Consider the following 18410-nt stretch of genomic DNA (forward strand, 5'->3'; position numbering starts at 1 on the left):
AACTACAGTAATGCCTTCCAAAATGATCAGAAATCTAGGGGTAACCATCGATAACCAACTAAATTTCACAGACCACATCAGCAAGATCATGTAGATTTACACTCTACAATATCAAGAAGACCCTTCCTCTATGAACATGCCACACAACTTCTTGTTCAGTCACTTCATCATACCACATTTGTGGAATGACCTCCCAAGTCTTCAAAAAACGGTTAAAAACACATCTTTTCCATGAGCACAAAAAAAAAAAAAAAGAATTCTTGTTTCACTTTAATCTGTTTTGAAAACTACTATTCTGATGCTGGTGAAACTTTGTAATACGGCACTTTTCGTACCACTGTCTCCTTAAAGGAATAGTTCACCCAAAAATGAAAATGTGCTGATAATTTACTCACCCTCAGGCCATCCAAGATGTATCTGAGTTTCTTTCTTCATCAAAACAGAATTTAAGACTTTTAGGATTTTATTTCAGGCCTCCTCCTCTAAACAATGCAAGTGAATTGATTATTTTGAGAAACAAAACAATACTTATATACGTTTTAACTACAAATGTTAGCTTCCGTACATCTCTGTGACGTGCGCTCATGAGAGGGATGACGTAAGCTCGTTGGTAAGGTCACGCGTCACGTGGAGGAGTCAGGAAGCAGGTCATTGTTTACAATAGAAACTTGCACAGAGCACAGACCAAGCGGCATTCACAAACCAAAACAGTCCAAAACAATTTCAAAACAATCTAAAATAAAATACAAAATAATTTCCAAATAATAATAATAATTTTAAAAAAAACAACGTAAACAATGACGCACTTCCTGACTCCTCCTCCACGTGACGCGTGACCTTACCAACGATCTTACGTCATCCCTCTCATGAGCGCACGTCACAGAGATGTACTTTTCAGGGTGTGTAGCTGGAACTATCCATTTGATTGTTTCTCTGGTAACACTTTACAATAAGTTTCTTTGTGTTAACATTAGTAAATGCATTAGGTACGTATCATGAACTAACAATATTCAAACAATATTTTTTTTTGCAGTATTCATTAATCTTGGTCAATATTAATTTATGAAAATTCACTGTTAATTCATGTTAGTTCACAATGCATGAACAAATGTTACAACTTTTAATTTTAAAATGCATATGTTGATATTAACATTAACCAAAATTAGTAAAAGTGTATTGTTCATTGTTAGTTAATATAATAACTGTAGTTAACTAATGATAAAAAATAAAAACTTTTTGTTAAGTGTTAACATTTCTCTTTTACTTCAAATTATCTATTTATTTTATATTTGTATAATTGTTTCTTCATAACTAAGGTGTTGCTGTGTACTTTCAATGCAAATAACATATAATCTAAGAGTGGATCCATTTAAGGTACGAGTTTACAGGAAGCTCTTCTCTGTTGTGCCAGCACCTCAATTTAGAATATTAACATGCTGGTTTGTGTTATCAGTTGAAACATCACACAACCCTGTATATCTGAACACAGGAAAGAAAGGACCATAGGCAACTTATATTTCCAGAAAAAGGCACATACTGTTCTGGGTCATATATTAGTACTTCAATTTGTTAAACTTCAAAAGCCTCCTCTGGTGTAATGGTTAGCCTAACTCTTAAGCTCTATTTTGTACCTTAACGACTGACCAATGTTTCATGAAGTGCAATCACTAATACACATATAAACAGAGAGGGAAGGGGGTGGGTAAAAGATATTAGGTTATCTGTCAGTGCTGTGTGTGTAACTGAGTATTGGATGATAAGTATGTCTTTTCCAGGGTTACATCATAGTGGGATCAGATTCATGAAGGTGTGGTTTAGACACACACAAGTGGGAAAACTGGTTTAGCATCTCTTTCCCTCTCTCGGCATGTGTTATGCTTCTCTTCATTTGTATTTATGGCAAATGGAAAAAGCCAGATGGCATGAAATTGAACTCTATTAACATTTGACAAGGGTCATTAACAAAGAAGGAAACATTAAGAATATGTCGCAAAATCTGAAAACATTTAAAACAACATATTCATGTGTAAATTTGCTTTACATATATAAGCATTGATAAACTACGCATGTATGTATGTATCTTGTTTAGGTTTAGTTCAGGTTTAATTTAATGTTCCCTTTCTGTATCTTTCCTTATCTTTTTAATCTAAACAAAAATAAACTGATCGTCCAATGACAAACTTTATTCCTCCATATTTTTTGGAGCAGCTAAATATCCATATACAATTTTGATGCAGTTGAAGCTCCCTTTAAATATGTCTTGAAATATGGCTGGCCAAATATGGGTGCATTACCCTGGAAGCTGTTGCTATGGCCTCATTACCAGAAGACCAATACGTGCAGAATTAACCCTCTTGAGAATGCCCATATCATCTCTTATTACCATGCAAAACATACCAAACAAAGATCTAACTTACACCATCTCCATTACACCATTGTGTACCATCTCCAAACACACACATTTATTGCCATTGTTAAACTTTTACAGCTAATGATGTGAGGTTTATTTATAAAAAACTAGTGCCTGACCGATATATTGGTCGGCTGATATATCGGTATCAGCGTATATGTTTACCGATATGCGCAGATATGAAAACTTCTTTTCAGAACATATAATTTAGAAAACAATGCTTTAGAATTGGTGTCATAACATAGTTTGTCCAGCAGAGCGCGCTCCGACTCCTTTGTTTACAGAGCTGAGCTGATGTTGGCTCTGCAGACAGGGCGGAGTTCAGCGGTATCTTCTCAGTAAGTTGCTAACTAGTTTGTGAAATACATACTGGAAAGTTAATAAACAATATAACATATAACATTAACCCTGTCCCTGACAACCATGTCACTCATTTTTATCACATCTGTTTGCTATATTTGTTAGTGCAGTAAGTAATGTAGCAGACTGAAAGGTAAGTGTCAGAGCATCTTTTTGCAGCTCAGCAAACAACGGTGCGGTGGTGGATTGTGTCTATTGAGTGTTACTTTCATGCTATGTTGTTACCTAGTTGGTGAGACATAATGCTGGAAAGTAAATAAAGTCCATTTTTTACTCTCCGTGACAACGAGCTTATAGCTAACTAGCTAACCACGTAGCTACTTTCATACATTGTCAGCTGAGTGGAAGCTAATGTGTAAACATGTATTCACCAAACTGTTTTGTTAAGGATTCACAGTTTGGTCCCTCTTCAGCCGAACAATTCCAGTCATTGCATTTCTAAAATGTCATATTTAAAAGTCTGGTTTTCCACCGTTGAAAGTTTCCCCTGAACTTGTATAGCAAAATACGGTTTAACACTGCTTGACTCAGCAGGTGTAAACGCTTACTGTTTTACAATCTGCCCCTAATTCATGGCAGTATTAAAATAGTCAGCATTTGACTGATACTAAACAGTACTGATGTTTATTTAGCTATTTATTTTATTTTTATTTATTCTTTATTTAAATGGTCAGCAACTGACTGATACTGAACATACAGTACTGATGTTTATTAAGCTATTTATTGTATTTTGATTTATTCTTTATTTTCTCAGTGTTCATTTCTAGAATTTATTGACAATGTATAATAATAATATCAAATATTCTTTGATAAAAATATTTAAGAAAGCAGCCTTCTGAGTATCTTTACATAGTCATATCGGTGCAAAATCGGTGAACAATCCACATAGAAAAGGTCTGTTTTCATTCCAGCCCAAAAATTACCTATATTGGCCACCATAACGGTAATCGGTGAATTTTCCCCCTCTAAAATCGGTATCGATCTCACACATCCCATATCGGTCGGGCTCTTATAAAAACTGCATCAGACTGACAAAAAGAAATAAAGAAAAAAGAGAGAGTTTGCGAGGCTAAAATTCCAATATGTCATCAAATGCCACTTTCTTGTTCACATCCGTATGATCTCATAAATATACTGTATTTGATTCATTTTTGTAATTGTATACCAATCTAGGGTGTTAGGTCCAGTGATGTATTGTTGTTTATACATGTTGCAGTGTTGTCCTTTTTGCTTCTTTCTCTCCCTCTCTCTTTCTCCTGTCTCCAATTTCCATAGGATTGGACCAGCCTGGATTGATCTCCACCTGTGATTTGGTGTGGCCCAAGTGACAAGAGTATAAAAGAGACCACCACACCTACAGGGGGAGCTCTGTTGAACTAATTTCCTGTTACTACTGCTTTGAAATCATGTTGGGCTAAAAGTGTTTGTTGTAGTGTGCTGTTGTTTGCCTGTTGTTGTGACTGTTAAAATAGTATTGTTGTTTGTGTGGATAGTTGATCAAACTTATTTCTTTTTGTACATATTTTTTTAAACCTTGTAAATAGCTAATTCACCTGTGGGAAGCTGTAGGGGTGGGTGCCATTTTCTTTTATATATCCTTTTTTTAATCTTGTTTTGAGTTAGTCAGGGAGTAAAGGTGTTTATTGTATTTTATTTCTCTCTCTCTCTCTCTCTCTCTCTCTCTCTCTCTCTATCTCTCTCTTTCTAGCTTATTTAGTTGTTTGTCAAGAGTAAGTTGGGCTTTTGTATATTGTTTTGGCTTATGCTCACCCCTGAAGTTGTTGCTTCCACTTTGATGTTTATAAAAAGACATTTACTTTTGTGTTCCAGTTTTATGTTGTGGCTTCACCCTAGACGGGGTCGTAACAAGGGTTTTCAACAGTAGGAAAAACATTAGCCACAAGGCAGTTGCATTTCATATTCCTGTTCTAAAGTTGAAAAAAAATAACGTTTAAAGGGATAGTTCCCCAAAAAACTTAAAATTCTCTTATCATCTACTCACTCACATGCCATCCCTGATGTATAAGACTTTCTATCTTCAGCAAAACACAAAGATTTTTTGAAAAATATCTTAGCGCTGTAGGTCCATACAATGCAAACAAATGGCGATCAGACCTTTGTAGCTCCAAAAATCACATAAAGGAAACATGAAAGAAAGTCAATAAGACTCCAGTGTTTAAATCCATATCTTCAGAAGCAATATGATAAGTGTGGGTGAGAAACAGAACCATATTTAAGTCCTTTTTACTCTAAATCTCAACTTTAACTTTAACTTTCAGATGTGAAAGTAAAACAGAACTGACGCCACATGTGATTTTCAGATCCACTGCAGTGAAAATCTGCATGAATGGAAAATGTTAATTTGTTGATGTCTGCTTATTCATCGTTGCAATGCAGTAGTATTGTTCAAAATCTCCTACAACTTTAACACTTAATTGTAATTGGGTGACACTTTATATTATGTTTGTATGCTTAAAGGGATAGTTCACCCAAAAATGAAAATTCTTCCATCATTTACTCACCCTCATGCCATACCAGATGTGTATGACTTTCTTTCTTCAGCAGAACACAAAGATTTTTAGAAGAATATCTCAGCTTTGAAGGTCCATATGAATGATGATCAGTCCTTTGTAGCTCCAAAAATCACATAAAGGAAACACAGAAGTAATGCATAAGACTCCAGTGGTTAAATCCATATCTTCATAAGCAATATAATAGGTGTGGGTGAGAAACAGTTCAAAATGTAAGTCCTTTTTTACTCTAAATCTCCACTTTAATTTTTACATCTGAAAGTCACATGTGGTGCCTGTTAAGTTTTACATCTGAAAGTGAAAGTTAAAGTGGAGATTTAGAGTAAAAAAATGACTTAAATATGGTTCCGTTTCTCACCCACACCTATTATATTGCTTCTGAAGATATGGATTTAACCACTGGAGTCTTATGCATTACTTCTATGTTTCATTTATGTGATTTTTGAAGCTACAAAGGACTGATCACCATTCAATTGCATTATATGGACCTTCAAAGCTGAGATATTTTTCTAAAAATCACTGTGTTCTACTGAAGAAAGAAAGTCATACACATCTGGTATGGCATTAAGGTGAGTAAATGATAAGATAATTTTCATTTTTGGGTGAACTATCCCTTTAAGCATACAAACATAATATAAAGTGCCACCCAATTACAATTAAGTGTTAAAGTTGTAGGAGATTTTGAACAATACTGCTGCATTGCAACGATGAATAAGCAGACATCAACAAATGAACATTTTCCATTCATGCAGATTTTCACTGCAGTGGAAAAATCAACTGTAGCACAAAGGGAACAGATTTTTTTCTCCAAGGTCTTCTCATGATATTCAACGTTATTGCGTGGACTGCAATTGCAATCTATGCAACACTAGTTTTCACGATCAGAGATTCACGGTCATGGGATCACACTCGAGGGAGGAAGCATTCAAACACAGGCCCTAGGTGATCTGTGTACTTCACTTTCACTTTTAGGTGTAGATGTGCTGCCCTTAACAGAGCTATGTTAACAAAACAGGGAACGACTAATGGAAAAGAGATGGAGAGATTGAAAACGTGAATAATGAATAACGGAAAAAGGAACTGCTTTGTGCTATACAACGTCACGCTCAGATGTATAATATAGGCTGGCCTGTGTACACACTAGTACTGTAAATGTCAAGGTAGAATCCCAGAGTCTGACAGAGCATGAAACCCAGTGGCCCATCACAGGGCACCTCTGGCCACACCTTACTCAGCACAAGCAGGACTGGCTCTAAAATAAACAATGACTCTGACAGTAAACACCTAGGCAAACTGCATAAACCAGCACAGCCCCCCTCACAGCTACTGTAAACAAAAGCCTACTGTAAAGAGACTGACTATTCTACTGGGAATAAGTGTAAATTATACTTTAGAGTACTTCAGAAATCTGGGACATTGGGTATTGTTGGACACATTGGCTCAATGTAAAGGCTATATTTCTTGCTCCATCACAATATTATCAAATTCTAGCTTGGTCGTCATGTGATAAATCCTCATTTGTTGGTCTGAAGTGTTGGGGTGACAACTACAGTAAATTGCTTAAGTCGAAAATGCAGAATTAACCTAATTCACCCTACTACAGTTTATGCGCAAGTCATTTATTCTGTGCTACTACAAATAAATGTGTATTTCATAAGCAGTATACTAAAGGCATCACAACCTCAAACACTGTATGCTCCCCTTCCTCTTCATCACTGCCAGCTACAGGGTTATTCTCACCTGTCAAGAAAATGTCCTGGTCGTATTCTACTTCAAAATCAAAAGAAACAAATAGGAAATTATATTTTACATATAGAAATTAAGCCCATTTTTGAGGCCATTAATATTTTTTGACATAGTGACATTATTTTCATGACAGTTACGCACATTTTACCCTCCAATTCTCATGACCACAATGCAAAAGAAGATGGTCATTATGATATTCCCATTACCGCAATGTGAATTTGTTTTTCACTGATTTTAATTTAAAAATCATCATTCAACAGCATCTTTTTTTTACAGTAATACAGTAAAAAAATTATTGTGTTATGTAACGAGAATCATCATTGAAAACAATGGGAATATAAAGAGTAAAATATCTGGACGCATTACGGTAATGAGAATTGGGTGTTAAATGTGTGTAGGTAGCCCTATCCTGAAAATAATGTCACAAATAATGCCACAATGTATGACATTTTAATGGTACTATTTGTAGGCTTCAATTTCTTCATGCTAAATATAATTTATGTTTTTTTGTATTGATTTGGGGGAAATATGATGGTCTTTGTGATATTGTCATTACCGCTATGTGAGAAAAAAATATATATGTTATTTAATGGAGTTAAGTATTTTTACATTATAGTAGTACTTCCTTGGTGCTGCCTTTTATTTTAGCTGATTTTAATTTAAAAGTCATTGTACAACAGCATTTTTTACTGCAATGCAGTAAATAAATCATTATTGTGTTACGATAGTGAGAATCATCATTGAAACAATGGGAACGGAGCAGAGAAATCGTCCAGGCGTGTTGTGAAAATTACAGTAATAATTTCATTATGGTAATAAGAATTGGGGGGATATAGCAAAACAATAATGGAAATAGAAAAAGTAAAACATCCAGGTGTGTAATGAGAATAATTATGTTAATAATCTTATGAGAATTGGCGGGGGGGGGGGGGTTAAAATGTGCTAAATCAATGAAAAAAAAAATTAAAAAAAAAAAAATATATATATATATATATATATATATATATATATATATATATATATATATATATGCAAAATATGATTTCATATTTGTGTATTAATTTAAGGTTAAACATGACCAGGACATTTCACCCAATCACCCAACAGTAGAGAGTGACATTGTATGTATATCTCATAAATATTGTATTTCATTAGTTCAAACCTTAACTGTACAAGGGCAGAAGAAATATACCTTTTACACACGACCTGCACCTGACAAGCTACAACCCTGTTTCTTCCACCATGTTTTCACAGTATAACTAAAAGTAAGATTCAACCCATTTAAGATCACAAATAATAAAAAAACACCCGATTTGACTAACTCTGAACAGTTTTATTGTTTTATTTCCCGAAACAAAGCAAATAATACGGTGATGTTGCCAGAAAGAGAGAATTTGGTCAACGCCTGCGTAGTACTAACTTAATATGAAGACTTTGTTAATGGTCTATCTGTTCTGAAGATGTAGATTTTTAATCTTTTAATCTATGATACTCTTGTCTCGAGCTCTGCGCAACAGGTGAGAGAATAACTTTTTGCACACCCAGAGCCGAGTTTAAATAATCAAACAATAATTACTTAATCATATGTCAGAGTGCACCGGGTAAAATAATAAAAATAGGCTTTAAACCTTTACCTGTTACACTGATGATGAAGGTGTGGCAGTTGTTTGCCAAAGGGGCTACAGTTTCACGGATATCTCCAGTGTTCATTTATTTTTCCAATTCGTAGTTTCTCTCCTCATTTTTCAAACAGAAACGATCCCAAGAATTAAGTGTTCCAAAAACGTCTTCCATGACCGAAAGACGTCGCGCGCACTTAGCAGCCTGTTTCCTCCTCCTTGGCTATGTTTATTTTTTCCCCCTACTTGCGTTACTGCTTCCGAGTACGGAAAGGTCCCCCGTGACTCCGCTCACCCATGCCTCCTCGACAAGTCTATTTGAATTTCAGATGGCAGTCCAGAGAAGGTCCTGTACTCGGCACGTTAATGACAAACCATGTGACGAGGAATCAGGAAGACTCAGCGGACTGGGAAACACTTAAATCATTGGAACGCAGGGCAGTAATTACACCAACACAGATAACTAATGCTCAGAGGAACTAACACAGCAGAGGTATTAGAGAGCCTAAGCAGGTGCATTACAGTGAATTGGACTAATATTACACTTTGTATATAACAATACATTGCACAATAAAAGATGCTCTTGTTAGGCAACCTGAAAGGAATAGCTCCCCCAAAAAGGAAAATTCTGTCATAATGTACTTACCTATATGTTGTTCCAAATCAGAATGACTTTCTTCCATGGAACACAAAAAGGGATGTTAGGTAGGATGATAGCCCCAGCTGCCTTCACTTTAATCGCATCACCCCCCACCGCCCCAACATACCCTTTTATCTCCAAGTCAAGTCATTTTTAATTGAATAGCGCTTCAAATAATGTTCCATTTGTTAACATTAGTTAACAACATTAGTTAACATGAATTAACAATGAACAACGTTTACAACATTTATTAATATTAGTCAATGTCGTTGAACACATACTAAATTACAAATACATTTTATAAATCACAAGTTGTATTTGTTAACATTAGTTAATGCACTATGAACTAACATGAACTAACAATGAACAGTTAGGGGCCTGGGTAGCTCAGCACGTAAAGACGCTGACCACCACACCTGGAGTCGCAAGGCGTGCTGAGTGACTCCAGTCAGGCTTCCTAAGCAACCAATTGTCCCCCTTGCTAGGGTGGGTAGAGTCACATTGGGTTAACCTTGTGGTCGCTATAATGTGGTTCATGCTATTGGTGGGGCACGTGGTGAGTTGTGCGTGGATGCCACGGAGAATAGCACGAGCCTCCACATGCGCTAGGTCTCCATGGTAACGCACTCAACAAGCCACGTGATAAGATGCACGGATTGACTGTCTCAGACATGGAGGCAATTGAGATTTGTCCTCTGCCACCTGGATTGAGGTGAGTCACTATGCCACCATGAGGACTTAGAGCGCATTGGTAATTGCATTCAAAATTGGGGAGAAAAAACCCCCCAAAAAACAATGAACAATTAAATAACATTAACAAAATTAATATATGTCATAAAAATCTACTGTTAATTGTTTGTTCATGATACCTAATGCATTAAAGGGTTAGTTCACCCCAAAATGAAAATCCTCTCATGATTTACTTACCATTAATCCACACGACTCCAGTCGATCAAGTAATGTCTTCTGAAGCAAATCGATAGGTTGGTGTAAGAAACAAATTGATAATTAAAACTTTATTAACTTTAAAAAATGGCTTCCTGCCAGCAATCGATGCATCAGTGACATAAGCACAATGGCACATTCACACGAGAAGTCTTAAGAGCGCGCTTTGTATACAACAGAGGAACGAACGTCAAGCGAGAGTTAGTTCATTTCAAACAGAAATACAGTGCTGGGTAGAAGCAACAATTTACATTTTAAAACGTTTTAATTATTGATTTGTTTCTTACACCAACTTATCAGTTTGCTAAAGAAGACAATAATTGATTGTCTGGAGTCATGTGGATTACTTGTATGCTGCCTAAATGTGACTTTTGGACCGACTGATGGCACCCATTTACATGCATTGTATGGACAAACTGAGCTGAAATCTGCTTATGAAAATCTTCACTTCGATTCTGCTGAAGAAGGAAAGTCGTACACATCTGGGATGGCTTAAAAGTAAGTCAGTCATGAGAGGATTTTCATTTTTGTGTGAACTAACCCTTTAAGTAAGGGATAATGTACAGTCAGCCGGTTGTTAATGCACAATAAACCCAGACAGGGTGATCAGGACCCTGAAGCGGTGGGGTCTTGTATCACCCTGAAGGAGTTAATTTTGCGTTAACAACCAGCTGACTGTACATTATCCTGCTTATTACATGGCCACTAACCAAATAATTAAATACATAGACATAAAATATTGATTTGCTTTGAAATTATGTCATTTGAGAAGAAAGAAATAGCTGAACATCTGAAATCAACCTCCGGTTTGAGTCGGAGTTCTGTTGGTGTTTATTTTGTGAAAATGACTGTCTGACTCATTACAAGACTACTAGCCAAATAAACAAATAAATGGACATGAAACATTGATTTTGTGTTGAAATTATTTAATTTGCTTACTTGTAGAGATCGCACAGTGAGCCGAGAAGCAGGAGAGATGCAGAACCTGGATTAGCGGTCTGATACGTCTTAATCCCCGGATGTGCGGTTGCTTCAGAGCAATATCTGACCGCTGGATGGTGCCATTGATCAATCAGAATCGAGTATTCCAGAAAGCTGTGTAATAACTAATGTTAACAATTGGAACCCTATTGTAAAGTGTTACTGCTTTATAGAATATTTTGCTGTAACAGAAAATAAGGCTGTAATGTCTGTAATGTCTTAAAGTCATCATTGTGTGATTTGTGCCAGAGAGCAAACCAAAGGCGACTATGGCAAGGAACACAAAACTCCATAAGATGGAAGATTATGTGTTTGAAACAACAAAATGGTTAGTGAATAATGACAGAATTTTCATTTTGTGGGTGAACTATACCTTTAAGGAATGTCTGCCTGATTTGACCCTTAAAGGTTGATTCAGTCATATTTGACTTGAATAGCTAATAGCTTTATTTGAGATGTCACCACATGAAGTACATTTCTAGGTTATTTGACACTTTTTACATTGTGGAGTGTCTTTAGAGTGTGGTGTGTGATAAAGAGGCTAGCAATCATTAAAATGTCTTGAGTTTTGTTTAAGTGACAGTTCTGTCCTTTAAATATCAGCTGAAGCTCACCATAGATTATTTTTTGTGTAATTACAAATGGAAGCTTTCATGTATTTTACTGTAAGTGACTGTCAGAAGTTCATTTCTTAGCATGTATTGTAGGCTATATCAAATTAAAACCTCCATGCTGTTCCTACTCATCAGCTGGTTGTGTCTCTGTGTGTATCCTTAGTGCTCTTTTTCTTTCAACTTGTTTTTTTCAACTGTGTTAATGTTCTCTGTTTCATGCTTTTAGGCCTTCAGCTTATACTAAGAAGGAATATTTCCATGTGTCCACCACTGCTATAGATCGCAATTCATACCTGCGGGGACAGTTTTTCAACTTCAGTGTGTTTATTTAGCATGTTGGAAAGCATTCAACTGTTTTAATCTGAAAATAGGTTACGTTGTCCATTGACAATAAGCCTTCAAAAGACATCATGCATAAAATGAACAATTTGATGTGAGCATAGGCTGCATGGTTAGGGTGTCGACTGTGACACACTTTTTACTCTCTTACATGTGTTCAGTTGTTTCTACCCATTGGTCAATCCATCTTTGTATTTACTTACAGGACCAAATTACTTTTTAAACACTTTTTTTTACTAAGGTTTTACATTATTGTATACTTACATTATTATTTAGACTAACACTTGAGACAAATATACTTCACCTGAATGATGCAGGGAGAACTTTGTCTCTACAACATGAAAGGGCTTAGTGTATGCTGTAGGTAAATGCTCCACACCTTTCACAAGCTCATTGTTCAAAGGATTCAAACATTCAAGATTATTGATGGGAAAAGTTTGTAAACATTTAGGATAGTGACCTCTTGAATTTGAATCAAGCTATAAAGGCTATTTTTATTTTTTTATTTGTACTGTATTTTACAAATAGCTATCATGAGGTAACCATAAAAAATAAATCACTGAAAGCTGCATGAAGTTAACTTTTGCTCAAGATCCCCTGGATGTTCTAATCTACAGTATTACTGGAATTACACTGGTGGCCACAAGTTTGGAATAATGTACAGATTAATAATGTACAGATTTTGCTGTTTCGGAAGGAAATTGGTACTTTAATTCACCAAAGTGGCATTCAACTGATCACAAAGTATAGTCAGGACATTACTGATGTAAAAAACAGCACCATCACTATTTTAAAAAATTCAATTTTGATCAAATCTAGACAGGCCCCATTTCCAGCAGCCATCACTCCAACACCTTATCCTTGAGTAAGCATGCTAAATTGCTAATTTGGTACTAGAAAATCAATTGCCATTATTTCAAACACAGCTGAAAGCTATTTGGTTCTTTAAATGAAGCTTAACATTGTCTTTGTGTTTGTTTTTGAGTTGCCACAATATGCAATAGACTGGCATGTATTAAGGTCAATATTAGGTCAAAAATGGCAAAAAAAAAAAAACCCAGCTTTTTCTAGAAACTCATCAGTCAATCATTGTTTTGAGGAATGAAGGATACAGTGCTTGAAATTGCCAAAAAACTGAAGATTTCACACAAAGGTGTACACTACAGTTTTCAAAGACAAAGGACAACTGGCTCTAACAAGGACAAAAGAGATGTGGAAGGCCAGATGTACAACTAAACAAGAGGATAAGTACATCAGAGTTTCTAGTTTGAGAAATAGACACCTCACATGTCCTCAGTTGACAGCTTCATTGAATTCTACCCGCTCAAAACCAGTTTCACGTACAACAGTAAATAGAAGACTTAGTGGTGCAGGCCTTATGGGAAGAAGACTCAGGGGTGCAGGCCTTATGGGAAGAATTGCAAAGAAAAAGCCACTTTTGAAATAGAAACACAAAAAGGAAAGGTTAGAGTGGGCAAAGAAACACAGACATTGGAAAACAGATAATTGGAAAAGAGTGTTATGGATCTTAACCCCATTGAGCTTTTGTGGGATCAGCTAGACTGTAAGGTGCGTGAGAAGTGCCTGACAAGACAGCCACATCTATGGCAAGTGCTACAGGAAGCGTGAGGTGAAATGTCACTTGAGTATCTGGACAAACTGACAGCTAGAATGCCAAGGATCTGCAAAGCTGTCATTGCTGCACGTGGAGGATTTTGTGATGAGAACTCTTTGAAGTAGTTTAAGAAGTTCTGAACTTTTTTTTTTTTTTTTCACATTTTAATAATAATTTTTCATGTTATTAATGTCCTGACTATACATTGTGATCAGTTTAATGCCACTTTGGTAAATAAAAGTACCAATTTCTTTCCATAAGAGCAAAATCTGTACATTATTCCAAACTTTTGGCCACAAAAGTGGCATAGATGTGACAAACTTATTTTCTTTTTTTTTTTTTTTTAATGTTTGGAAAAACCAAAACACTGCATGCTAACACAGTATTTGCTACTACTGGAAGTGCTAGATAATGGGCATGGCACTTGTCTAATCTGGAAAAATTGTGACAGAATGAATGACAGAAGAGGATCACTCTAACAAAAAATAAATAGTGTAAAATCATGTCCTGACCTCATCCCATTAAATGATTGTGATGTGATCTAAATAAAGTGTTTGGTTAAAGTTAGTGGAATGAGGGCCATTACTTAAATTCAAGGGGCTTGGAAATAAAAACAAACTATGAGTGGGCCCGCTCTCTCTCTCTTGGGCCCAGTCAGTAGTCTAAACCATTGGTATAAGTCAACCTTTTTGACTCCAAGGCCCCCTGTTGTCCAAGACAATATTCAAAGCTCACACAGACCACTAATTGACCGCAAATTAATGTAATCATTCCAGAAATTTCAAGACCTTTTCTTAATAAAACAGTTTATTTAATATATATATATATATATATATATATATATATATATATATATATATATATATATATATATTGTTTACATATTGTACATCTTAATTTCTTTGTGGTTTTTAGCATTTTTAGATTTATAGTAGCAAGTTAGATTATTATATTGTATCTTATTAACTTATTTTTTAATATTTTAAGTCATCTGGAGGCCCTGGTTAAGAGCCATTGGTCTTTTCCATAGAGAACCTAAGTGCAACACAAATCCAACACAAACCTGTTTTGCATTCAACTTTCCAGAAGTTGTTGTTGTGAACGTTCTGCAGCTTTTGAAAGTTTTGAATGCCAGATATTATCAAAGCGTGTTGTTTACTCTGGTGGCATTGGAAACAATCTCTGCACACCCGAGCATTGCCAGCAATAAGAAGTATTTATATTTATGACTTCTTTAACAGTAACATTAAATGGGAAGATCATTAAAAGTTTCTCTTTGTTTCATTGGAAAGTGATGACTTAATTGCTTGTATGAGGAAAGTGCTCATACCAGGAAATGAAAAAAGAAATAAACAGAGGGATGATCAGAGCAAACATGGTATATTTAGTAGTGCAAATATTGACTATTTGATGACAATAGTTCAGTTACAGCTCAGTGACTTCCTAGGGAGAGATGAATTAGAGTGATTATGCTGTGATGACTTTATGTAAAAAAGGGAATGCATTTCCCTATCTGTCACTCACTCGATGTTGTGTCGATGTAGTGACACTAGGGGTCACTCTTGGGAGCCCCAAACACCTCTGCTTTTTTTAAAAAAGGCCAATGAGAATTGGCGAGTGGAATTTGCATGCCACTCCCCCGGACATACGGGTATAAAAGGAGCTGGTATGCAACCACTCATTCAGATTTTCTCTTCGGAGCCGAGCGGTTCAATTCACTGAAGCTGAATTCATCCACGAAGTTCATTCACCTCATCTGCTGGATTCTACACCGCATTTCAGCGGCTTCTCCCCCTCTGCACCTGTGGAGTGCAGAGAACGCCCCTGGGCGCTTCGGCAGAAACAACTAAAAGAATATATTCTAAAAAGAGTATATTTTCTTTCTTTCTAAAAGACCGGCACACACGGAACGTCTTTTTAAAGATGCCTTTCTGTTTGTGTGTTATTCCTGGTTGCGGTCGATATCTCTCCACTTCTGATGGCCACGATCGCTGTCTTATGTGTCTGGGCACTGCCCACGCAGAGACATCGTTCGCGGATGAGTCATGTCATCATTGCGAGATCATGACCATGGCAACGTTGCGGTCGCCCCGCACCGGTTCTTCTATCTACAGGTTTGAGGCCGCGTCGGTTAGCAATGGGGGCGATTAGGGGACATCAATGGGACCACCTCCGCCGGGTATCCTCCCATGGACCTCCCATTCCCCAGCACGCTCGCTTGCCCCAATCAGGCTCCCGCACGAGACCAGCGGCTCGTCTCAGCGCGAGTTCGACTTCTCGTTCGGAGCTCCAGAAGACAATGAGTTATCGAGCGCAGCATCGCAGAGCGGGCTTGTCCAGTCTGACGCAGAGGCTTCGGCTCAGCTTCCTCCTTTGGGAACGGTCGCCCAGTCTCACACCGACGCGGAAATGATGGACATGCTTTCCCGGGCGGCCGCGAGTGTCGGGCTAGAGTGGAACCCTCCACTCTCCCCTGAACCCTCGCGGCTCGACGATCGGTTCCTGGGCATGGGGCGCCGCCCACGGCCACACCCTGCCCCGTTCCTTTCTTCCCGGAAGAGCATGAGGAGCTGACAAGATCATGGGAGGCATCTTTTACTGCCCGGTCCCGGTCTTTCAGCTCCCCCGCTCTTGCTACCCTCGATGGCGGAGCGGCCAGGGGGTATTTGGTGATCCCTCAGGAGGCTGCGGCACCCAAAAGCCTGACAAAAGAATGGTTCCCTCATCTCCTGGGTCACATATCCGGTGCGCATGTCCGTCGTCACGACCACTGTCCACCGTCCCATTTTGGCAAGTATGGCACTCCAGCAGTGGACCCCCCACCCCTGTGCACCCAGCTGTGGCACAAACACGCCCACACGGGATTGGTTCCTGTGGACTACGGGGAAGAGATTCCTCCTCCCCCTCCTCGGCCAATCTTATGGTGGGCGGCAGGAGCCAGGTAAGTGCTTCGATGTCCCTGGACTCAGCACGGCCACGGGGCTCGAGTCCCCTCGACGTGGCATCTCGAGCTCCGCCCCGCCACGAGGCCCCACCCGCCGGTACATCCGACGTGATCATTCCTTTGGTCCCCCTCGCCCGGAGTTTGGGCGCATGGCTCGTGCTTTCCAACCCATCGCGATGGCTGACCCGGACCGTCCGACTCGGCTATGCGATTCAGTTCGCCAGGTGCTCGCCCAGGTTCATTGGCGTCCGCTTTACCTCGGTGAAGGGTGAGAACGCCGCTACCTTGTGTGTGGAGATCGCTACCCTTCTGCACAAGGGTGCGATAGAGCCTGTCCCTCCAGCCGAGATGAAGAAGGGATCTACAGCCCTTACTTCCTCATACCGAAGAAAGGCGGTGGGTTGAGATCAATCCTGGACCTGCGAGTACTAAACCAGGCTTTGCACAGACTCCCGTTCGAGATGCTGACGCAAAAACGCAACTAGCGAGCATCCGGCATCAAGATTGGTTTGCGGCGGTAGACCTGAAGGACGCGTACTTTCACGTCTCGGCCTTACCTCAACACAGACCCTTCCTGCTGTTTGCCTTTGAAGGCCAGGCGTACCAGTACAAGGTCCTCCCCTTCGGCCTGTTCCTGTCCCTTCGCATCTTCACGAAGGTTGCAGAGGCTGCCCTTGCCCCGCTAAGGGAAGTGGGCCTCCGCATCCTCAACTATCTCGACGACTGACTAAACCTAGCTCACTCTCGAGAGTTGCTGTGCCCACACAGGGACCTCATGCTCCGGCACCTCAGCCGACTGGGGCTTTGGGTCAACTGGGAAAAGAGCAAGCTCTCCCCGGTTCAGGGCATCTCTTTTCTCGATTTGGAGTTGGACTCGCACAGCGCACCTCACGAACGAGTGCGCACAGTCGGTGCTGAACTGCCTGAAGGCGTTCAGACAGAGAACAGCGGTTCCACTGAAACTTTTTCAGAGGCTCCTGGGGCATATGGCATCCTCAGCGGCGGCCACACTGCTCGGGTTGATGCATGTGTGACCGTTTCAGCACTGGCTTCAGACTCGAGTCCCGAGATGGGCATGGTGCCGCGGGACCCATCGTGTGGCCATCACGCCGATCTGTTGCCGCCTCTTCAGCCCTTGGACCAACCTTGCATTTCTACGGGCAGGGTTCCCCTAAAGCAGGTCTCCAGGTGCATCGTGGTTACAACAGACACCTCCAAGATGGGCTGGGGCGCCGTATGCAATGGGCACACAGCCGCCAGCTCCTGGACTGGCCCGCGGCTGCATTGGCACATCAACTGCCTAGAGATTTTGGCAGTACTGCTTGCCCTGCGGAGGTTTCGGCCATTGATCCAGGGCAAGCATGTGTTTGTCCGGACGGACAACACAGCATCGGTAGTGTACATCAACCGCCAAGGCGGTCTACGCTCCCACTGCATGTCACAACTCACCCGCCGTCTCCTCCTCTGGAGTCAGCAGCGCCTCAAGTCGCTACGAGCCACTCACATCCCGGGCGACCTCAACACCGCAGCGGACGCGCTGTCACGTCAGGTTACCCTGAAGTAAGAGTCGATTCGGTCGAGCACAGGTGGACCTGTTTGCTTCCTGGGAATCCTCCCACTGCCCGCTTTGGTGCGCCCTGACCGAGGCACCCCTCGGTATAGATAC

The 18410-nt window shown here is 39.4% G+C and overlaps 1 protein-coding gene across 1 annotated transcript in view; it reads right to left on the minus strand.

The window, feature by feature from the left end:
• LOC127441214 (uncharacterized) overlaps positions 1–9032 on the minus strand; it is a 33539-nt gene extending 24507 nt beyond the window's left edge. Inside the window, exon 1 of the mRNA XM_051698393.1 lies at positions 8682–9032. The gene's annotated coding sequence lies outside the window, so the exon portion shown is untranslated. The remainder of the gene's footprint in view (positions 1–8681) is intronic.
• Positions 9033–18410: the final 9378 nt, after the last annotated feature.

The sequence above is a fragment of the Myxocyprinus asiaticus genome, chromosome 1 (genome assembly GCF_019703515.2).
Source record: "Myxocyprinus asiaticus isolate MX2 ecotype Aquarium Trade chromosome 1, UBuf_Myxa_2, whole genome shotgun sequence".
Lineage (NCBI taxonomy): Eukaryota > Metazoa > Chordata > Actinopteri > Cypriniformes > Catostomidae > Myxocyprinus > Myxocyprinus asiaticus.